Here is a 20,215-nt window from a genome sequence, read left to right on the forward strand (position 1 = left end):
CAGGCTGATTCATAATTAGGCCGCGAACTGCCAAAAATGTAACAATCAAACGCTCGTGCAAGCGTGATTAGCGTAATCGTAATATTCACGGGAATGCTTGCTCATATATCAAATTAAGCCGCTTAGATGTCATGATCACCATCTAGTGCAAGAAGCGATATACAAAGTTGTATGCAAATGAGAACAAGTGTCGCGAAGTGTAGCGAAGCTAAATTAACACTACAATTGAAAGCTTAATGTGTTAGAAGTGTTGGTTTGTATTGTATAAAGCATTCTGTAAAATTTGAACATTCAGTTTCGTTGACGTATTGTCGAAATAAAGCTGAGAATGGCGTACTTGATTGCTTGTCATGGAAGGATATACATGTGTAAAGCGGACCTATGTTTCGCTGACCGCACACGGTCGGCGCGGTGACCGGTACTGTGGAGGCAGAATGAAACCCTTGGCCTCGGCGAAAGTTAACTCAACGCGGCGCCGTATAGGCTACATCGTACTCAAGCCAAGTCTCACCGTTGTAGGGTAACAGCTCTGATGATAACTTATTTGCTCGAGTTGTGAAGTCCATCCTCCCACGTAAGTACTTCTGTACTGCCAATTAAAATATGTTAGTAGCTGTGCGTGCGTGCCACGAGTCGACTGTGTGTTCAACACACCACCGCCCCTCCCTCGTGGGTGGAGGGACGGTGAACACACTTACAGCCCTGCCACGCAGAGGTACGCTCGATCATATTATACTCGAATTGACTGAATTTGATATATTCATTGCACTGATTTCGGTGTATAGTCGATCATATGTGGTGTGACAGTTGTGTCAACATATGGTCATACGCTAGAACCGCCGAGGATCGAAAGAGTGAACGTTGCACGAAACCGCAGGTTATTCACGGCATGGGTATATTAGCTGTGCGTGGCAGGACTGTGTTTTACCGGGGTTATACGGCCTCCCGCCGTATAACGCCGGTAAAACATTGCCCTGCTGCCACGCAGAGCTGGGGTTTTACCCCTTTGTCAGCTGAGGTAACCTGATGATTCACTGTATAAGTATCGCCATGCGTACAGGTCTCAGGCGTGGCGGAGGCCGTAACGCCGGGAATACAGACCTGTACGCAGGCTACGTAGTGTACTTGCTTATAGTCACACTCGTTCTTTTTTCGTGTTCGTGTCTTAGATTTTTTCATATGTGGAACACGTACACGTACATACGTACGGGAGCTGAATTGCATTACATACGCTGGCGATTCAGTGTACTGTACAGAGATGTTTGATTAAAACGATATGGCATCAGCGGCCAGGAGGTATCAGATCATACGGATAGAGGTCACACTGTGAGATCATGGAGGTAGAAGAGAGATTACCTCCATGGTGAGATCAAGCTTGTTCTCACGGGATCGGAAGCAGCTGTGCCGAGCCCGTATGCTTTATGTTCGGACAGTGCATGCACTGACGAAATTTTTGTCAAGTAAAATGGTTACATGCTGTACAGTATCATGGATCGTAAGCATGAGTGTGTGTTCACAGTTTCCTTACCTATACACTCATGGAGCTAGGAACAAATACACCATTTCTAGCTCCATGCTAAACTGGTGTATAAAAACTCCGGTGTGTGCATAGTTAATATTTAACTTTGCAAATTATTGCATATTTAACTTTCATGGAGTCACAGATTTGATAATCATTTTCATTCTGTCTGAATGAAGGTCTGAAAGTCCGCTCTACAATTATTGTTTACATGTAGCGTTCAGGGAAATCAATCGAACGGGACCTTGTAAACTTCCGGTTCAGGGGAAAGGCTGGCAGGTAAATGAACAGAGGCCACATATAATCCATGTAGTGCATTTGGTGAAATTCCAAAATTTAATTTCTTGTACATAAATGCCCTTATCACAGATATTTTAACAATATTAATTAATGATTAATGTAATTAATGTTATAGAAATAATGGGTGATGCTCTGACCATTATTATTCATTTATGGCCAAGGGCGAGAGGAAAGTCAAGAATTTACAAGGCTTAGCGAGCAAGCTTATTTTGGCTTTCAGTCTTGCCAAAGCCTATAGATAAACGTTAATGGTCGGGGCAGAGCCTGTTATTTCCATGATATTACCAACAAACCCTAGAAAATCATCAATATTTACAAAAATTTCCCATGTGAAAGACAACGGAGCCCCAGAACTTGTGCAATATTGCCTGAATACATGGGTTTATGTGCCAGAGAACAGGTGACAATTTGCCAGACACCAGGATGGCAAATCGTTTCCTGCTGCGAGGGCACATAAACCCATGTATTCAGGCAACAATATTTTTATTACATGCCTCTGGTTATAAATGCTGTATGACATTTAGTTATATGCTGGACATTTTCAAACAGTTTTACCATTATTGACCAGCATCAAACGGATTTTAACGAAAGTCAAAATAGAAGTGTGCACATGTATATTTTACATCTATCATTCAGGGTCTACTTAGATGTCGAAAACATTGTAGGGCTTCACTGGCCTTGGTAACCATGGAAACCAGTCAGTACGTCGTTCACCGACCCCCTAACTCCCCGGATGTTCCTTTCAAATCAATTCATTGATTTGCACTCACATCAAGGCATGTAATAAGCAATGCACAGTCATGGCCACCTAAAAATTTGTCAAATCTGGAGATTTTTAAAAAAATGTATAACTTGGGCCACAAGTGCTTCATTTTGTTTTTGTGATTGATTATGATCTTTGTACAATTGACAATTTACATTTTTGATGAAAAGTCACAATGTTAGCAGCATTATTATATTCATGGACATCAAAACAAACCATTACTGTGTATTTGTGGTCAGTCACATGGTTTTGCTCCACCAATTAAATGAGATGTCTATAGCATGGTAATACATAATGAATGAGTGTATGATTTTACTGATCTTTTGACCCATATATCATAGATTCTATGATTAGAAAGTTGAGTATCCATTGTACAGACGGTGAGAAATAGGACTATCTGCAAGATTCTAATTCATTGTATTCGTTGACATTTGCCTACAGCTGTTAGTATACCTCGCGTAACCTGGTCGTAAAGCCTCAGAGGTACATGTATGTGAAACTTAGAAGGAACAAGAATCAAAAGATTGATAACTGCTCTTTGACAAAATCCTTCATCAGGTAAGATTTGATTTTCAATTTCCTGCACATGTCTCGTTCGTTATCAGTTAAGCTTTTCACATGTTCGGTTTTATTTGGCGGAATTGTAATACTTTCTTCAACATCAACTCCTCAATGCTCTCTACGTAACTTTAATACATGTAAGTATTTCAGAATATGCGTCTGTAGTGTGATCTCCTTGGCAAAAAATTCAACAGGACAAAATAGAGCAAGTGCAAATGAAATTCATGAAGTTCTTCTGTTTCAAACATAGCATCCTTACAGCTGAAATAATTATGGATAATTCTGCAAGCGTTTTAACTTTAGCCTCTTTATCATTAGAGATTATTTATATTTTTATACAAATATGTGAATATATGTATGATTGTCCCAATCATGTTTCATATTAATTTTGATGTTTCTCAGTAAACTACATGTACAAGAACTCGCAGTATAAAACTCGATGTTTTTAGGTACTTGGCTCTTCAAAGATGTATGGCTACTTTAAATGAATCGTGCATTTCCAACCCTGCCATTGACAACACTTTATCTTGTCAAAGTTTCAGATGCTTGGTCAGAATGCCATGCTTAAATTTGTACATTTTTAATGGTTTCATATAGTTTGTTGTTTGTTGTTTATTGTTTATTGTACTTCATGCATTCATATTATTATGTTTATTTTATGGAGCCTGTTAATGTGACTTGTTCCTGTTGGTCTTTCTTTGAAATAAATATATAAAGATATTGCTACTTGCTTGAATACACGTCTTGACCTACATTATGTACCTGTTTCCTTTAAAAAGGTCCACAATCACCAGTGATTACAATGGGTTTAGGGCAAAGTTATACCAGTGATGAAAGGTTTAATTAAAATTACAGAAGTCATAAACAATCAAGTTGTCTTATCTTGCATATAAAAAGCCATGTTTTAGAATGAACTGATGTAAACTAATGTCAGCAATTTGCAGGAGATAATATTTACATTGCATGATTCAAGTTAATGTTTCTTTTCACCAATCAGATTCAAGATCCCTTGCTGAGGCAGTGCATACTGGGCAATGACAACCAGGTGAAAAGCAACATAGTGACAATACCATCCTCCATTGCAAAGCATATACACAGTGTGTGGCTATGCAGAGAGCCAACACTGAACAGAGATGATGGTGTTGTCATCAATGCAGAGCAAAAACCTGTGGAATTGAGGGAATCTTTCATCAATATATTTATTTTCCTAAGACAATGGGTCCTTGCTGTGGCACAGGTTTGTACTTACACTGTTCAGTGTTTCCACTGGGTAAATTTTCCCTTAAACCATTCTGGCTAATTGAGACCAAAATTGATTAGCCAGAACTATAGCCATCAAAATTACATGTAATTGCATTTATGATTTTTATCCAACTGACAGTTGTATATATATACTCAGGTGGGTCCTATCAGTTGCTACAGTGGCAAGATGACATTAAACTGGTCCAATAATCATTTCTATTCAAGGTAATACATTACCAGGTCCATTGGACATTTGTGATTTAAAATTTAAGTAGGACTCATCCGACCGACTGATAATAGTGGCAATGAAAATAAACAACTATTTTTTATGGAACAAACTGCTTTCTTAATAACATTCACAACAAATTTTATTTCCTGTGTGCCACACCTTATGTGACTTAATTTTGCACTTTTGTAAATGTATCAAGATGTATTACAAGTATTGCATCATTGACAGGGTAACTTCAAGATGTTTCCTTTGAAAGATCCATAGCTTCTGCCTCAATCATCAAGTGCTTTCAGTTCTCCAATCACAGAGTCTGATTATTAAACCAACTGTTCACTTAAAGAAGGTGTACTCCAAGCAGTAAATGCTTAATAGTTTCAAAATCAAACTGGGTGTATACATGTATTTTAAAATGTCCTGTCTGGCCACTTTATATGTCTTACAGAAAAAAAAAGCTGACTCTTCTCTTATTAAAACACTAGTCATGGAAATTCAACAAACTATTCCTGGTACACTTTCTTTTTTGTAACTACTACTACCCTGCAACTCTGCGGACAACCTGTGCAATTATCTTTTTTGCTTAATTGTACTCGAACACGACTTAGCATGTCGCAGTGTGCTGCTTGTTGTTCAGCGTGGTAAACATTCAACAGGACAACATCCTGGGCATATCTTCATGCAAATATTATGACCAATGCCTATCCACAATACAGTGTTACTCAGTACGTGTACACATCATGGCAGGAGGTGACCCCTGCCTATATCCACAAATACATGTACACAGTATGGAAGATAACCCGGGCCTATCCTCAATCCAAATGCATTCACATGGTATGGAAGATGGCACAGACATATATCCACAATACACATAATATATGCAATGGAGGATGGCCTAAGCCAATACACATACATGCACACAGTATGTACATGTATGATGAATCAGCTGGCCTATATAGAATACAAAATGGGAGATGACTAAGGCCTATCATTAATACAAACAGTCTGTACCTGTATCGTATTCAGGATAGGCCCAGGTCATTTTCAAAAATGTGTACCTGTATTGTATTCAGGATAGGCCTGGGTCATCTTCCATAGCAGGTACCTGTATGTGTATTCTGGATAGTCCAGAGTCACCTGCGATGCTGAGTAATTGTTTTGTGGATAGGCCTGGGTCATTGTATTTGCATAGGTTATAACATTTGCATGAAGTTTGGCTCAGGACGTCATCCAATTGACAGTTTACCACACTGTGCTCATTAATAGCTGCCTCTGAGTTTGCTGCAGTAGTGTCCTACGGTGACGTTTTTGAAACACTGGTTTCATTTTATTCACCACCCTTGCTGTCATTGGCTGCTGTTGTCTGCTTAGTTTTTGAAAATACACTGCAATCAGTATTTCCTGACTATGTTAAAGCATTGTTTACAAAGCACTTGTCATAAAATAACAAGGTCATTGCATGCAGCCATCTGAAAGCATGGCATATAACTTCATAAGTTACTGATTATAATAGTTTTCTGAGACTGCCACACTAAAGCAAGGAAAGAATGACCAGCCAGGGATGTTGAAAAATCTCTCTGCCTTTTAAAGGTGGAGCCTCCCTTTAAAAGGACGCAAAGCTATAGCAGCGTTCATTGTGTTAGTGGACAGCAAACAGTCAACACAAGGTTACACGCTCCAGAAAATGCCACTTTTTAGTTTTCCCCGGCCACAAGAAGGCAGACAGACTGCCAAGCGGTAGGCGTGAAGTTGCTGCCGATCGGACTCTGTGGTTATATTAAAAGTCTAACGCGACTAGAAGACAATTTTTTAGGAAATTCGAGTGTTTGTTGTGACTGTTGGCGATTTAAACTGACCGTCAATCAAACGCTTGTATAAACTCTGTTTGCAGGATTAGCAAAAGGTGATAAAAGGTTGAGATCAGTTTGTGTAATTAATGTTATAGAAATCAAACATCGTACTGGCCAAGTGTTTGACTTGGAGAAGAACTCCACTAATGCGAGAACCTGGGATTGAAAAGTGCGGCTTTAACTGCACTCTCGATCAGCCCCCTGAAAAATAGCACAGACCAGTTTGGCGAAGGATAGTTGAAAAATATTTCCCAATCTGCAGACATTTCATTTGCCATTTCACGCTCTTGCGAATGGCAGCGGAAACACTGCTGTTGTCATACACATTTGTAGTCCTTTTTCTAAAATACCCTCTTGAGTAGATCAAATGTATTACACCTCTACCATACTATTTAATCAGTAACTTTGTTGTGATAATCATTGCTTACACATTTTTGGTAAAGTTATTTTCTCTTATTTAGCTGAATTTGCTAAAAAATTTTCTTGCCACTTGGCACTCTATGAATTGCCTAGTGAAATGCAGATGATATGATAAATGCACATGACTAGACATTCAATACATGTAGCTTCATTCGTAGGATCCATAAAACTGTTATGATGAAGTATATTCCAATGAGAGAATACATCTGGTATGCACACGTGATTTAGAATGTTTACATGTGTCTAATGCTTATCATCATTAGGGTTAAGGACATACAGAGTGTTTGCAATTCATTGTAGTACATCCCATCACCAAATGTATTTTAATCATTCCGGTTATCATTGTTATTAAAGAGTTATAAGTAATCACGAGTCTATGTGTTTACAATTCAGGATCAGCAGTGCATGCTGCGCAATATCAAGGATGAGAAATACCATTGACCTTGACAAAGAGCATTAAAGACAAAGTGGAAGGCTTTGGATTGGACTTGGATCATGACATTATTACGAAAGATGAATGGAAATGATCAAACAACAGGTAAATTTCCATTTTAGTCCTTGCACCACAGTATATATACACAAGTGGCTGTTGCAAAGATGTGCTGGAACTGGTATCTTGTAACTTGCACAAAGTGTTTTATGTTAGTTGTCTTTATAGCTATACACATGTTTAGCATGTTTACAATTACAAGAATACTATTTAGAATCACAGGTTCACAAAAATATTAGTGATACATTTCTGTATTTTAATTGACATTGCCAGCTGCAACTATGTAGGTACATCAGTTTTACACTAATTCATCCTGAATTATACACAACATGCATGTGACAGCAATCCTCATTCTTAAACTGTGCAGGACATTGGTTGTTGCCAATCTACATTGTATTACCTTAACCAGTCCGGGTCAGCTCCAAAATTGGAGACGCTATACCATAATATTTCCCCCTCTCATTAGCCAATCAGCGGCCAGCGCGCCATCAGTAAAAATTGTATTTCCTGGCAACCTCCACATGCGTCCTTCATTACGTACGCCATACTGTGTCGAACTCCCGCGCCGTATTCTGTCATAATGTCGAACAGTTGTGTGGCCACTCTGTCAAAACACAATTTCAAAATCGCGTACCAGTTTTATTCTGGCTAAGACAACCAAACCCCATATATCGCTGTGATTCCTAGACTCTGGCTTGAAGTCCTGCGAAATATAAATCGTGTACCTACACAGATCGTTCAGAATACCCCATTTGTATCGGAGATGGCAGCGATACAAATTCTACCGTATGGGGAACAGTTGTGTGGCCACTCTGTCAACACATTTTCAAAATCGCGTACCATTTTTAGTCTGCGTTTGACAACTACAAAACAGGCATCGTTTTAAAGCTCTGACATTGCTCTTCTTTCTTGCAAAATGTTATACGCGTACCTACACAAATAACCTTTATAACAGTATTTCTAATAGAGATGACGAACATCCACAAAATGATTCTCGGTACTTGAGCGAAATCGATAAACTGGGGGTAGAAATGAATCGTCAATATTTCGAATATTTGTTCACTAATCGGACTCCTTGTTGGACATGACCTTCTGCAGAACACGTGGATTATGTTGACTGTCGAAATTCGTCGAAATTCACAAGACGGGGGCTTAATAAGCGGCCCAAAACTGCCGATCACACTTGGTGGGTAATTTGTGACCCAGCGTGACCTGTACTTTATTAATGATGTAATCTGGTCGATGATTGGCTGAATGCCGGAATACATTATCATAATGAGTCTCCAATTTTGGAGCTGACCCGGACTGTAATATGACATGAGCAAGAAGGAAAAAGTATGGTTTAGATGTCTAGGTTAGAGAAACATGCATATAGCGGAGAGAAAAATAAATTTATTGTTCTTTACACAAGAATTCTTGGATATGTGACACACAAATAAACTAACTTTTTGTGAAGAGAAATTATTATCTTCCATGATTTGTCCATGATTATCTTCCATGAGTTTATTATTATTACTATGTTAGGGAACAGGTGTGTAATCCATGCAGAAGAGGAAGCAGGATAAATCCAAAACCGACTATAAGGCAGCATTTTACCATTCAAAGAAAGGAACCAACCACCAGGGACAGTTGTCTCAAGATGAAGACAGTGGGATTGCACCTCCATTTGGTAGAGGATTTCCTATTAGTCAGTATGGTGGAGAGACGTGCACCCTTACACTGCTCAGCACACAGATTTGTGTATGTTAGGATCAGAGGATCCTAAACCATAGCACCTACCACAGATAAAGAGTGGGCAACTTAACAGACAAAACCCTCAATACTAAGCATCATCAGATACAGCTAGTACAGAACTGTTGAAGGTATATAATTATATACCTGGATATATAATTATATAATTATATATCCAGCTCATAGAGAGGAAAAATTCAACTTTCAGAGCACTGAGAAAAGACAATTATTATTTCATGCCTCCCCTCAGTATCATGGTGATCTCTGTAGTATATTAACGGACCTGTAGCTAGTTGTCACTTGTGATGATTGTTTATAAACATTCCATTATAACTTCTTTTTCTGCTCCAGAGGGTGTACATGTCAATCAGGACCCAGATTTACATATACTTGTCAATAACATTGCAATGTGCACATGTATGATACACTTTGTTTCCCAATGAGCTTCCAGAAGAAGAACAAAAACTGGAGTTGATATCAAAAGAATTGTGAAAAATTCATCAAAAAATTACAGCAACTGGAGCCCAAATTTCATGGGGAGCTGTCATTATTTACGGAGTACAGGTCGGAGAGGAGATGTTGGAGGAATTTCGTCGGAAACTCTAAATTTTGAGTACCCCCCAAACCATGATGAATTTGAGTAACCCCCCCTCCCTTACATGGAAATTTTGACTGACCCCCACACTCAATTTTGCAAAGTTAAATTTCAATACATGTATTTCTACAATTTACATAAATACAGCATAGGAAAGACCATTCAAATCCTTGTGTACCCTGCTAGATAATCATTGGTTATCTCATGACGGTTGAAAAAGGTGAAACCAACAAAATGAAATTCAAAGTCACAACAAAACATAGATGTCAAAGGTCACACTATAACCAGTATACAACCACATACAGTTTTGTTGTATGTATGGGTATCATAACAGGGTCCTCACTAGGATATCCGACAGGGTAGACTTTGAAAGTACAGATTGAAGAACATGCAGGGCTGATGGGGAAAGTGTCCGCTTGGCTTGCTCCCCTCCCTTGCATGGAAAAGTTTGAGAAATTGTAGTGTGCATTGGTGCAGTTTGGTGTAATCTAAGAGGTATTTTCAATGTGTAATTTTACTGAGTAAAAATTTGTAGAAATGATGTGTGAAGTAGGCAATCTGAGAGGTGTTTCAATACATTTGCACCAAAAATTGAGTAACCCCCTTCTTTCTCTCAACATTTTGAATAACCTCCCTTATAGCTTTCAATATTTTGGGTGACCCCTTCACATTCCTCTGCCCCAGGCTGTAAATAATGATGGCTCCCTAGGAGATATATCTTCAAGCTTGTGCGATATGGATTTCAGGCAATGTCAACTTGTGGACAAAAGGATACAGAGAATGTTGCAGATTATTGCAAATGGGACTAACTTATGAATACAGCACACCAAGTCACATTCCATCATCAAGAAAAAAAGCTCAAAACTACATCTGAAGTTGGCTTTGGAGATAAAAACTATTGCTTGCAATCATCGACCCTCATTACTCGCAACGCGCTATGCCAGAGCAAAGTGTACATATTCAGAACATCAGTTTGATCGTTCATGAGATTCAATGTTAAGTACCAAGTATTGTTGTTGGGGACGCTTTGGCAAATAAACTTAATATATTTCAATATTACTAAGATTACACAAAGAAACCACAGCAGTTGCCTGTCCCATTTTCTCGAAGGTGTATGTTGCAATAAGTGAAAATATTTCAACAAAATTCACCTTTAGCAGTCAGACAAGCTTATGAAAAATAGAGATTTATATATGTAATAATCATCACTTGTTTATTTGTATTCTAATGGATATAACTTTAAAAGAACAGACAGGGAATCAAACTGTTTTCTATTTTAGCTCTGCAGTTAGTGTGAATGAGCCTATCTTGTGTACCCTGGTAGGTGTGTGTTGTTGTTGTGTTGTCATCTGTCAACTTTTAGCATTTTTGGGGGTGAATTTGCTTTTAAGCTTTACTATCAGCAAAGCAGAGCTAATCTAATGAGTGGATATGTATTGTTGTTTGTCAGCCTTTTAGCTCTGCTGTCAGCAATGCGGAGCTTATCAAATGGGCTGATTTTACGTCATTGCCCATCTCTCCCTCCGTCCATCATCCGTCCGTCCGTCATCCATCACAATTGCGCTCTTCTCTCAAATCACATAAATTGTCTGGTTGCTTTGAAATTTGATACTCGTGCAGAATTTGCATATTTCTATATTTTAGATATTTTTTTGCTGTTTTTGGTCACAAAATCTATTCTCTGAAGTTGCTTATCTGATTGCTTTGAAATTTTATATGCATTTCACTTGGGGTGACCTCAGTTAGGTTAATTGTTCAAATTTTAGTGAAATATGCAAATTTGTATTTTGAGGCAATTCTTGTCATTTTTTTAGTCCCCATGGACACCGTCCGGGGGACTTATAGGTTTGGCCATGTCCGTGCATCCGTCTGTCCATGCATGCGTGCGTCCATTCACGCAGATATCTCAGAGATGCCTGGAGCGATTTCACTCACACTTGGTACAAGGATTACTTCATAAATCATACATATGCAAATTGATTTGTTTTGTGATATGATCCAATATGGCTGCCATGCGGCCATTTTGTTACGATTTTTTATGTGCAGAGCCATAACTCAGGCACATCTCAACCGATTTTATTCAAAGTTGGTACAAGGACATTGACCTATATCATACATATGCACGTCAATTTGTTTCACGAAATGATCCAATATGCCGGCATGACAGCCATTTTGTTATTGGACACCGTGGTGCGAAGCACCAAAGGTGTCCTATGTCGCCACAATGTCTGTGTGTGTGTCCGTCTGTCCGTCCATCCGTCTGTCCGTCCGTCTGTCCGTCCGTCCGTCCGTCCGTCCGTAGACAGATTTTGTTCCACTCATAACTTAAGAACCCTTAGATCCAATGTCATGCAATTTGGTATTTGGTATTATCATGATGAGACTTAGATCTGATTAGATTTTGGTGGGTGTGGCTTATTAATTAATTGCTCATTTGCATATTTATGACTTTTTTCGTTCACGCAGATATCTCAGAGACGCCTGGAGCGATTTCGTTCAAACTTGGTAAAAGCATAGTACTCTACCTCATACAGATGCACGTCGATTTGTTTCACAATGCGATCAATTTGGCCGTGTTAGAGGCTTTTTAGTTTTCACCTCCATAGACTCCCATGTATAAGGCAGTCCATAGACTCCCATGTTAAGGCAGTCCATAGACTCCCATGTATAAGGCAGTCCATAGACTCCCATGTATAAGGAAGTCCATAGACTCCCATGTATAAGGCAGTCCATAGACTCCCATGTATAAGGCAGTCCATAGACTCCCATGTATAAGGCAGTCCATAGACTCCCATGTATAAGGCCAAGAAAAATAAAAATTTAGTTTCTCATCGTATTCATATTGCAAAAAGGATGCAGTGACACAGTTTTTAGTCCCCACAGATAAAGTCCAGGGGGCTCATAGATTGGGTCATGTCAGTCTGTAAGTCCATCCATGTGAGTCATCCGTTCATGCAGATATCTCAGACGCTTTGACAAAATGTCACGTGACCTTTGACCTCAAATATACATATTTGTCCATAACTCGGTAACCACAAGTGCTAAACCTTCATATATGGTATGATGGGACACCTTATGACGCCACATATTGTTCCTCGTTAATTATGCACATATCTAATTTTGAGCGAGCCAATAGAGCTAGAGGTCTGATTTTTGGTATGTAGGGATAACTTAGCAATACAATTTTTTTGAAAAAATGTCACGTGACCTCAATGACCTTTGACCTCAAATATACATATTTGTCCATAACTCAGGAACCACAAGTGCTACACCCTTCATATTTGGTATGATGGGACACCTTATGACGCCACATATTGTACCTCATTAATTATGTGCATATCTAATTTTGAGCAAGCCAATAGAGGTAAATGTATGATTTTTAGTATATAGGGACAGACTATAGGATAGAAATTTTTTTACAAAATGTCATGTGACCTCGATAACCTTTTACCTAAAATACACGATTATGTCAATAAATAAGTAACCACAAGTGCTATGTCCTTTATATTATAGTAGGATGGGAGACCTTATGACAACACATGCTTTACCTCATTAATTATGCCCATATATAATTGTGGGCAAGCCAATAGAGCTAGAGGTCTGAATTTTGGCATATATGGATTAATTAGCAATACAATGGTTTTTTTTCGCAAAATGTCACGTGACCTTGATGACCTTTGACCTTGAATATGCATATATATGCATAACTCAGTAACCACAAGTTCTTTACGCTTCAATTTTGATAGGATAGTAGACCTTAAGATGTCACATCTTGTACCTCATTTATTATGCACATATGTATTTCTTGGCAGGCCAATACAGCTGGAGGTCTGATCTTTTTTCCCGATTTAGAACCATAACTTAGACATGCCTCTTGTTTCAAAATGGGAACAATGACATAGACCTATGTGTTCATAGATCTGAACATATACACTCCAGTGATACTTCTTAATGACCTCATTTCCCTGCCCCATCAAGACTAATACTCCTATTACAAGTGGGGACTATGTCATTGTCAATGACTTGTTACTTCTAGAATATACAGAATATTATCTCACATAGTGAGTGTCTGAATATTATTCTGAATTGTATTCTAAAGCACATTCTGAAAGGACTCTTCTGGAATATACAGAATATTATCTCACATAGTGAGTGTCTGAATGTTATTCTGAATTGTATTCCTAAGCACATTCTGAAAGTAACTCTTCTGAAAATTTCACATTCTTTGCCACTGCACCATCTCCCTAATACATACTGATGACCCACGATGTCCACTCAAGTCTCACTTTGATTATAATTATTTCATGTACGGAGCCAAAAATCGGGCACTTTCAACATCAATTTTATTCAAAGTTGGTACAAGGACATTGACCTATATCACACATATGCACATCAATTTGTGTTACAATATGATCCAATATTGCCGCATGGCGACCATTTTGTTACAGTTTTTTCATGTCCTTAGCCATGACTCAAACATGTATTATTTGGGGCCGTTTTGCCATTTTTTGTGAAAAACTTTGTTTCTCAAAAACTGCTCATCTGATAGCTTTAATATTTGGCAGACATGTTCTTACGGATGATCTTATTGTGACATTGTGTATTTTTACAGCTGTCCTTAAATGAGTGAGCTAGCAAAGATTTCCACCCTCTTCATCAATAAGTGTCAGAAATAGTCTCTACACTCTACATAACACAGCTGAGCTCTATCCACTGCCATTTCACTTGCTTACAAATGAGAACTTTTAATGCTACCAATATGTCACAAACCATTAAAAGAGAGTTTCCATGTTGTTTAGAAATGAATGTATTCATGACATCAATTGTCAATTGGAAAAAGCCCTCCACTATTATGCCTGTAAAAATATGCAGCCAAGTATTAAAGCTGTGTATTGTGAAATTCTCTTGTTACACAGTAAAGACTTTTATCACAATACTTAATGCTGATTTACATGGGATAATGATCTCATCCCCAATTGGCAGGATTGACATTGTATCAGCTGTACACTGATGTATACTTGAAACTTCCTCACATATGTAAGATTTAATTGATTCCTCCAGTAGTTCAAATTACATTGCATTTGTAACCTTTGTAATTGTGGAAAATATATGTTATATGTAAGAACACTTGGTTGACTGTGTATCACTCTTTTACAATGTAATACAGATATTTAATGGTAAATAAAACCTCCTAACAAGCTTTTATACAGCATAACATGTATTTCTGTCTCTATCATATCGTAGGATGATCTACCGGGTATGTGTGTCTCTAGTGTTTTTTAAAATGTATTGAAATATATTCAAATAGATGTAAGCCATCTTGAATATCACATTCATACACTGTGCCAAATGGCAAGTTGATCAATCTTGAATCCCACCAATTTCAATGTGTCAGAGATATTATGCGTATTTTATCATAGAAAGCATTAATGTTTTCAAGAAAAATTTAAGTAAACGTTTACGTGTCATGAAAATGTATATTCTCCAAAAAAAACATCAGTTATCTTTCTATGTACAGTAAAACTTATTTTCTATATGATATTTTTCCAAAGAAATATCACATATTAGAGGTCTTGTTGCATTGTGTACACACATTAGTCCCACGGAGGTAAGTTCAGAGAGGGACTTATGGTTGCATGAGTCTGTGCATTTGTGCATGCAGGTATCTCAGACGTGCCTGAGCCAATTCTTTTCATACTTGGTACAAGGACATAAAACTATAAAATACATATGCAAAACCATTGTTTTTGGCGTGGCGTGAATAATTAGTACTAAATTGCATGATTAGTGAATTTTGAAAAAGCTAGGTTTCTAGAAAGATGGTGACGAAATTTAGTACTGGTGTTTCTCACACAATTCTGATAACAGACAAAGATTTACATCAGTATTTTGTCAATTAATTGCTAATTTGCATATTTAATGAATATTTATGATAAGTTTAATGTAAGGAATCCTGCATCAAATTTGACTAATGTGGTACAGATGTTGATCTCCCACGACTACCATAGTGTGCAATGGCATTTAGCAGTGTTAAGTCAATTACTTGCTAATTTGCATATTTGATGAATTTTCATAATTAAGATGATGTGTTTAGAAATTCTGCAAAGTTTACAAAATCTAGTCCTGTAATAGTGTTCAAGACATTTACCGGTATCATAATAATTAAGGTCTAATTTGCATATTTAATGAAATTTACTTATAAGCGTAATTAGTTAAGAAATACTGCATCAAATTTGATAACACGTCGTAGCATAGTTCCTAAAAATGATGTACAGATGTAGATCTTTCAGTGTGGAATTTCACTTGTTGAATTTTTCAATGAAAACAGCAAATTTGTTGCAATTTTTCTAAGATTTTCAGGTTTTTTTAAATTCAAAAAGCCATGGTTTTCAGGAAACAGAAACATTTTTACCTCACATTTGGTATATATATAAAATCAATGAGAGGCTATCTTATAAAGATGAATCAGTTCATTTGCATATCTGTGTATGTATGTATGTCTGTCTGTATGTGTGTTTGTGTGCGTGTGTGTGTGCGTGTGTGTGTGTGTGTGTGTGTGTATGTATGTCAATTAAGATTAGAAACTCCTAAACCGCAGCACCTACCATCTTAGCATTTCACGTACAGGTGCACCAAGGGGTGTAGTTGAGACATGTTCAAATGTCAGTGCCAAAAATATGCAAATTAGGGGAATAAAGGAAAAATGCGGCAAGCTTGCTAAACTCTGTAACCTTAGGTCATATTGGGTTGAAACGTGGTGTACGCAGGTTCCTTTAGGTATACTAAGTAAGTTACAGAGTAAGGAGTGTACAAATTGAGGTGAAACATGTATGTTTGCATTTTTGGGGTTATTAGTCCCCACGGACGAAGTCCGGGGGGACTTATAGATTGGGTCATGTCTGTCTGTCAGTGCGTCCGTCCGTGCATCTGTGCGTCAGTCCGTTAACGCAGATATCTCAGACATGCCGTGGTCACCCTTACGAAAAAATATGGCTTCTGGCACATAGTTGTGCATGCTAACCCACAATAGTTGTGGATACCAAGCTGCAACTGTTTGTGGCTTATAAGCAGGTTATTCATATTTTATCATGCAAAGATCTGTTCTGGCACAGTTTTGCGGCATACAGGCCGCTGTGATTGCAGACGATATGCCGCAAAAAAATGGGGCGGGGCTTTTAGCGGCATAGAAGCCGCTGTGATTGCAGACAATATGCCACAAAAAATGGTGGGGTAAAAGGTTTCATGGTAAAATGCTGCTATGCATGCTTCCTGTGCTACCCCCCCTCCCCAACCATACCTGCATTTGTACCTACCAGTTTTATACTAGCCAGGAGATTACCATACACTTCACATCTTCATTTGTTTTAAGGGACAGTAGCTGTAACTTATGATGTTGTTCTTTTAACTTTTGTGTGTTGAGGTAACTTTTCACTTTACTCACTTGGCAAAATAGGCAAAAATCAAGACACATAACAGTATAAAAATACTGCATAAAAATTAAGTTACAGCTACTGCCTTTTCACCTACTCACTCACTACTACCTACTCACATATGCAAACAAAAAAAACACTTACCACATATCTTCACGATAATACCCCATTGTTTATTTTGATATGTAAAACAATGATGTTGGTACACTAGGCTGGACCACTAAGAAATTAAAATAAAATCAAAATTCAATAATCTAATGAGGTTCATGTGAAAAACATAACAGAACACGTCTAAAAGTCTGCATTTGATTTTTCACATTATCCAAAGTTTGTTTTCGATGCCATCCTAATGTTTACAATCTTGTTCTGAAACTTCAGATTGAATGTTCCTGTTGATCCATTGGTCTGTTCAGCTTCATGGCCTTTGCCCATACACTGAGAATAAAAATGATAAATAACAGACAAGGATATTATTACATGTGCAAAGTGAAATTGCTTGTATTTTGTCGACTACCCTTATTATATTAATACAAATTCACGGAAAAGAGCATTCATGTGCTTGAAAGAAATTATAATAATTAATATTAAATAATTTACCTAATGATACAAACTCATGACATATCTATACATTATGTTATTGTGATTACCAAATCATTGCTTTTCAGCCTCATTTTCACTATTTACTTGTGACACACCACTCCAAACTACAACTATTGACCAGCGGTGATTGGGTTTCAGCACATCTCAAACAGAAGAAATGTAAATGGAAAACTGTCTCATAAATTGTTTTAAAACAAAAAGTATCCCTTTATAATAGCGCAGTGCACGGTTACAGGTTTGTTACTAAATATAGCTGTACGCGCGCCATATCGGACACGCAGCTTGAAATGCGGACAAATTTTATCAATGTTGCATACATTGCTGTTTTTGCAGCTTGTACTCTGAGTCGTGGATATGCCTATTGGTATTCATTGTTACACTAGCAGTTAGCCCACTAAGTTGTATTTTCGTCGTTCTTGCATTCGTAATTTTCAAAAGCGTAATCTAAAAATGCGGACGATGCTGTGTGTGGCCGCTACAGCTAACACACAGCATCGTGCGCAGGCTGGCGAGAGTTGCCGACATCGACAGTTATTTACGAGAAGTGAATAAAGGACTGGCATTTTTGGAAGCGATCGAGTAGCTGAGGAAGGCAGGGATACGACTTGGGCACATGAACGCTGAATTTCGGCAGTAATTTGGCTTTTTACATCAAGTCCCAAAATGGATTTGAAGTCACCGACCCTACCTACGCTACGGGTCTTGCAGGGCTGTGGTGAGCGGGACGATTAACTGTAGCGGAACACACAGCATCGCACGCGTAGGGCTACCAACCTCCATGATAACTTAACTACCGGTATATTATTTTTGCCAATACCGTACGTTCATTTGGCATACTTGAACAGGGTTCGCCAAGAACAACATCAATATAGCACGACCAAAGACAGTGAAAACTGCGAAAATTATAGAGACAACTCGTGGTATTGAAAATTACTTACCGAATTTTTAAACGATCTGTAGCTCTTCGATCAAACTATGGGTGTGTCCGTGACCGTTGTTCTTCGGGACGATATCGCGGTCTCAGAATCGGTCATCCAAGGGCCATCAACGCATCGCAAACGCTGTTTGTTGGTTTTAAATTCATAGCTAACCTTTACGTACCCTGAATGATAATGTCCTACGGTAATTTTACGCTAAACTGTACAAAAATCAGAGCGAAAAAACGGCGACGATATACTCCTCGCTCAAACGTCCTAACGGCCTACCAGTGCATATCAGATTTAATTTGCCGCTCAGATTTGACCCATGACCTTTTGGCAATCTGACCAATCATAAAGAAATCTTCACATGATCTACAACAATCTGACCAATCATAAAGAAGTCTTCACATGATATATGACATCATCAGGCGTGATTCTAGAGTTCCGGGTTCAAAGTCTGTTCTAACCCACGCATTGTCTCCCTGCTGTTCAGCAAGCAGCTTGATCGAGCTCGAGCTCAGCTGCATGCGAGCTTGCGTTTGAAAACCAAAACGACACAAATACATGGGAATAACCTTTCTAGATCAACACAAAACTCTACAAAAATGGCTCCGACATAGCAGTCTCGTGACTTACAAACTTTGCCCGACGATGACTTTCATCGCGCACGTCCGTATTTTGAAGCCCAGCGTGATCACTATGAAACTATGCGTACAGTATTATACGCTGGGAAAGCTTTACCGTACGTACCTCCATACCGTACGTACGCTTTCAAGACCTACTCCGTACTTGCAGTTCATTTAAAACCCGCGTGTGGAAAGGGCGTAAGAAAACACAAAAGAACAAGATATACGTTATTTTTGAGTTGCAGTTCTTTGAAAGACTAGTCTTTTCAAGGGAGATATGCACGTGAAATAAGTTCATCATACGTCGATATTTGCCCTGCGTACGATGCTGTGTGTTCCGCCACAGCTAATCGTTAATCGCCCCGCCCACCACAATTAGCTGTAGCGGAACACACAGCATCGTAAGCAGGGCTAACGTCGATATATGGTTCGCCAGAGTTAATATTTTGCAAAGCCATTTTTTATGTAGAAACAGTTACGCTGTCAGTGAGAACCAATCATTTGCAAACGTACATAAAAAGTCAGTTATTGATTTATTGCACCGATCAAAGTCAAATGGTAGTTTTTCACACAATTTGTTGAAAATCAAAGGTTTCCTGCTGTGCCAGCTGTAGTGTCACTGTCAATGGATATCTCATCTAAGAATGCGTGATCAAGTGGAGTGTCAACTCAATGTTGTGGCTTATAGTGAGCAATATCTTGCTCAAACTGTGTTTATTTAAATATTTTAGCATATCTGCCACAAAGATTTGACTGATTGTCTTTGTGTGCCTGTTAAGTGCCTCTAGTGGCACATATCGGCACATAATGAAAAATAAGTTCTGGCAGCCTTTTTTGTGTGTAGCTTATAAGCCGCAAGACAGTGGGACATATGCCACAAAAAAAAATTTCGTAAGGGCAATTTCTTTCACACTTTGCACAAGGACAGTACCCTACCCCATACAG

The 20,215-nt window shown here is 38.3% G+C and overlaps 1 long non-coding RNA gene across 1 annotated transcript; it reads left to right on the top strand.

Annotated features, from left to right (window-relative positions):
* The first annotated feature begins 391 nt into the window (after positions 1-391).
* On the top strand, positions 392-7,439 carry LOC139143503 (uncharacterized). The gene is made up of 4 exons (XR_011554600.1): positions 392-574; positions 3,024-3,140; positions 4,141-4,380; positions 7,272-7,439. It is a non-coding gene; the product is annotated as an uncharacterized lncRNA (long non-coding RNA).
* The last annotated feature ends 12,776 nt before the right edge of the window (positions 7,440-20,215 follow it).

The sequence above is a fragment of the Ptychodera flava genome, chromosome 11, assembly GCF_041260155.1.
Source record: "Ptychodera flava strain L36383 chromosome 11, AS_Pfla_20210202, whole genome shotgun sequence".
In the NCBI taxonomy this organism is placed as follows: domain Eukaryota; kingdom Metazoa; phylum Hemichordata; class Enteropneusta; family Ptychoderidae; genus Ptychodera; species Ptychodera flava.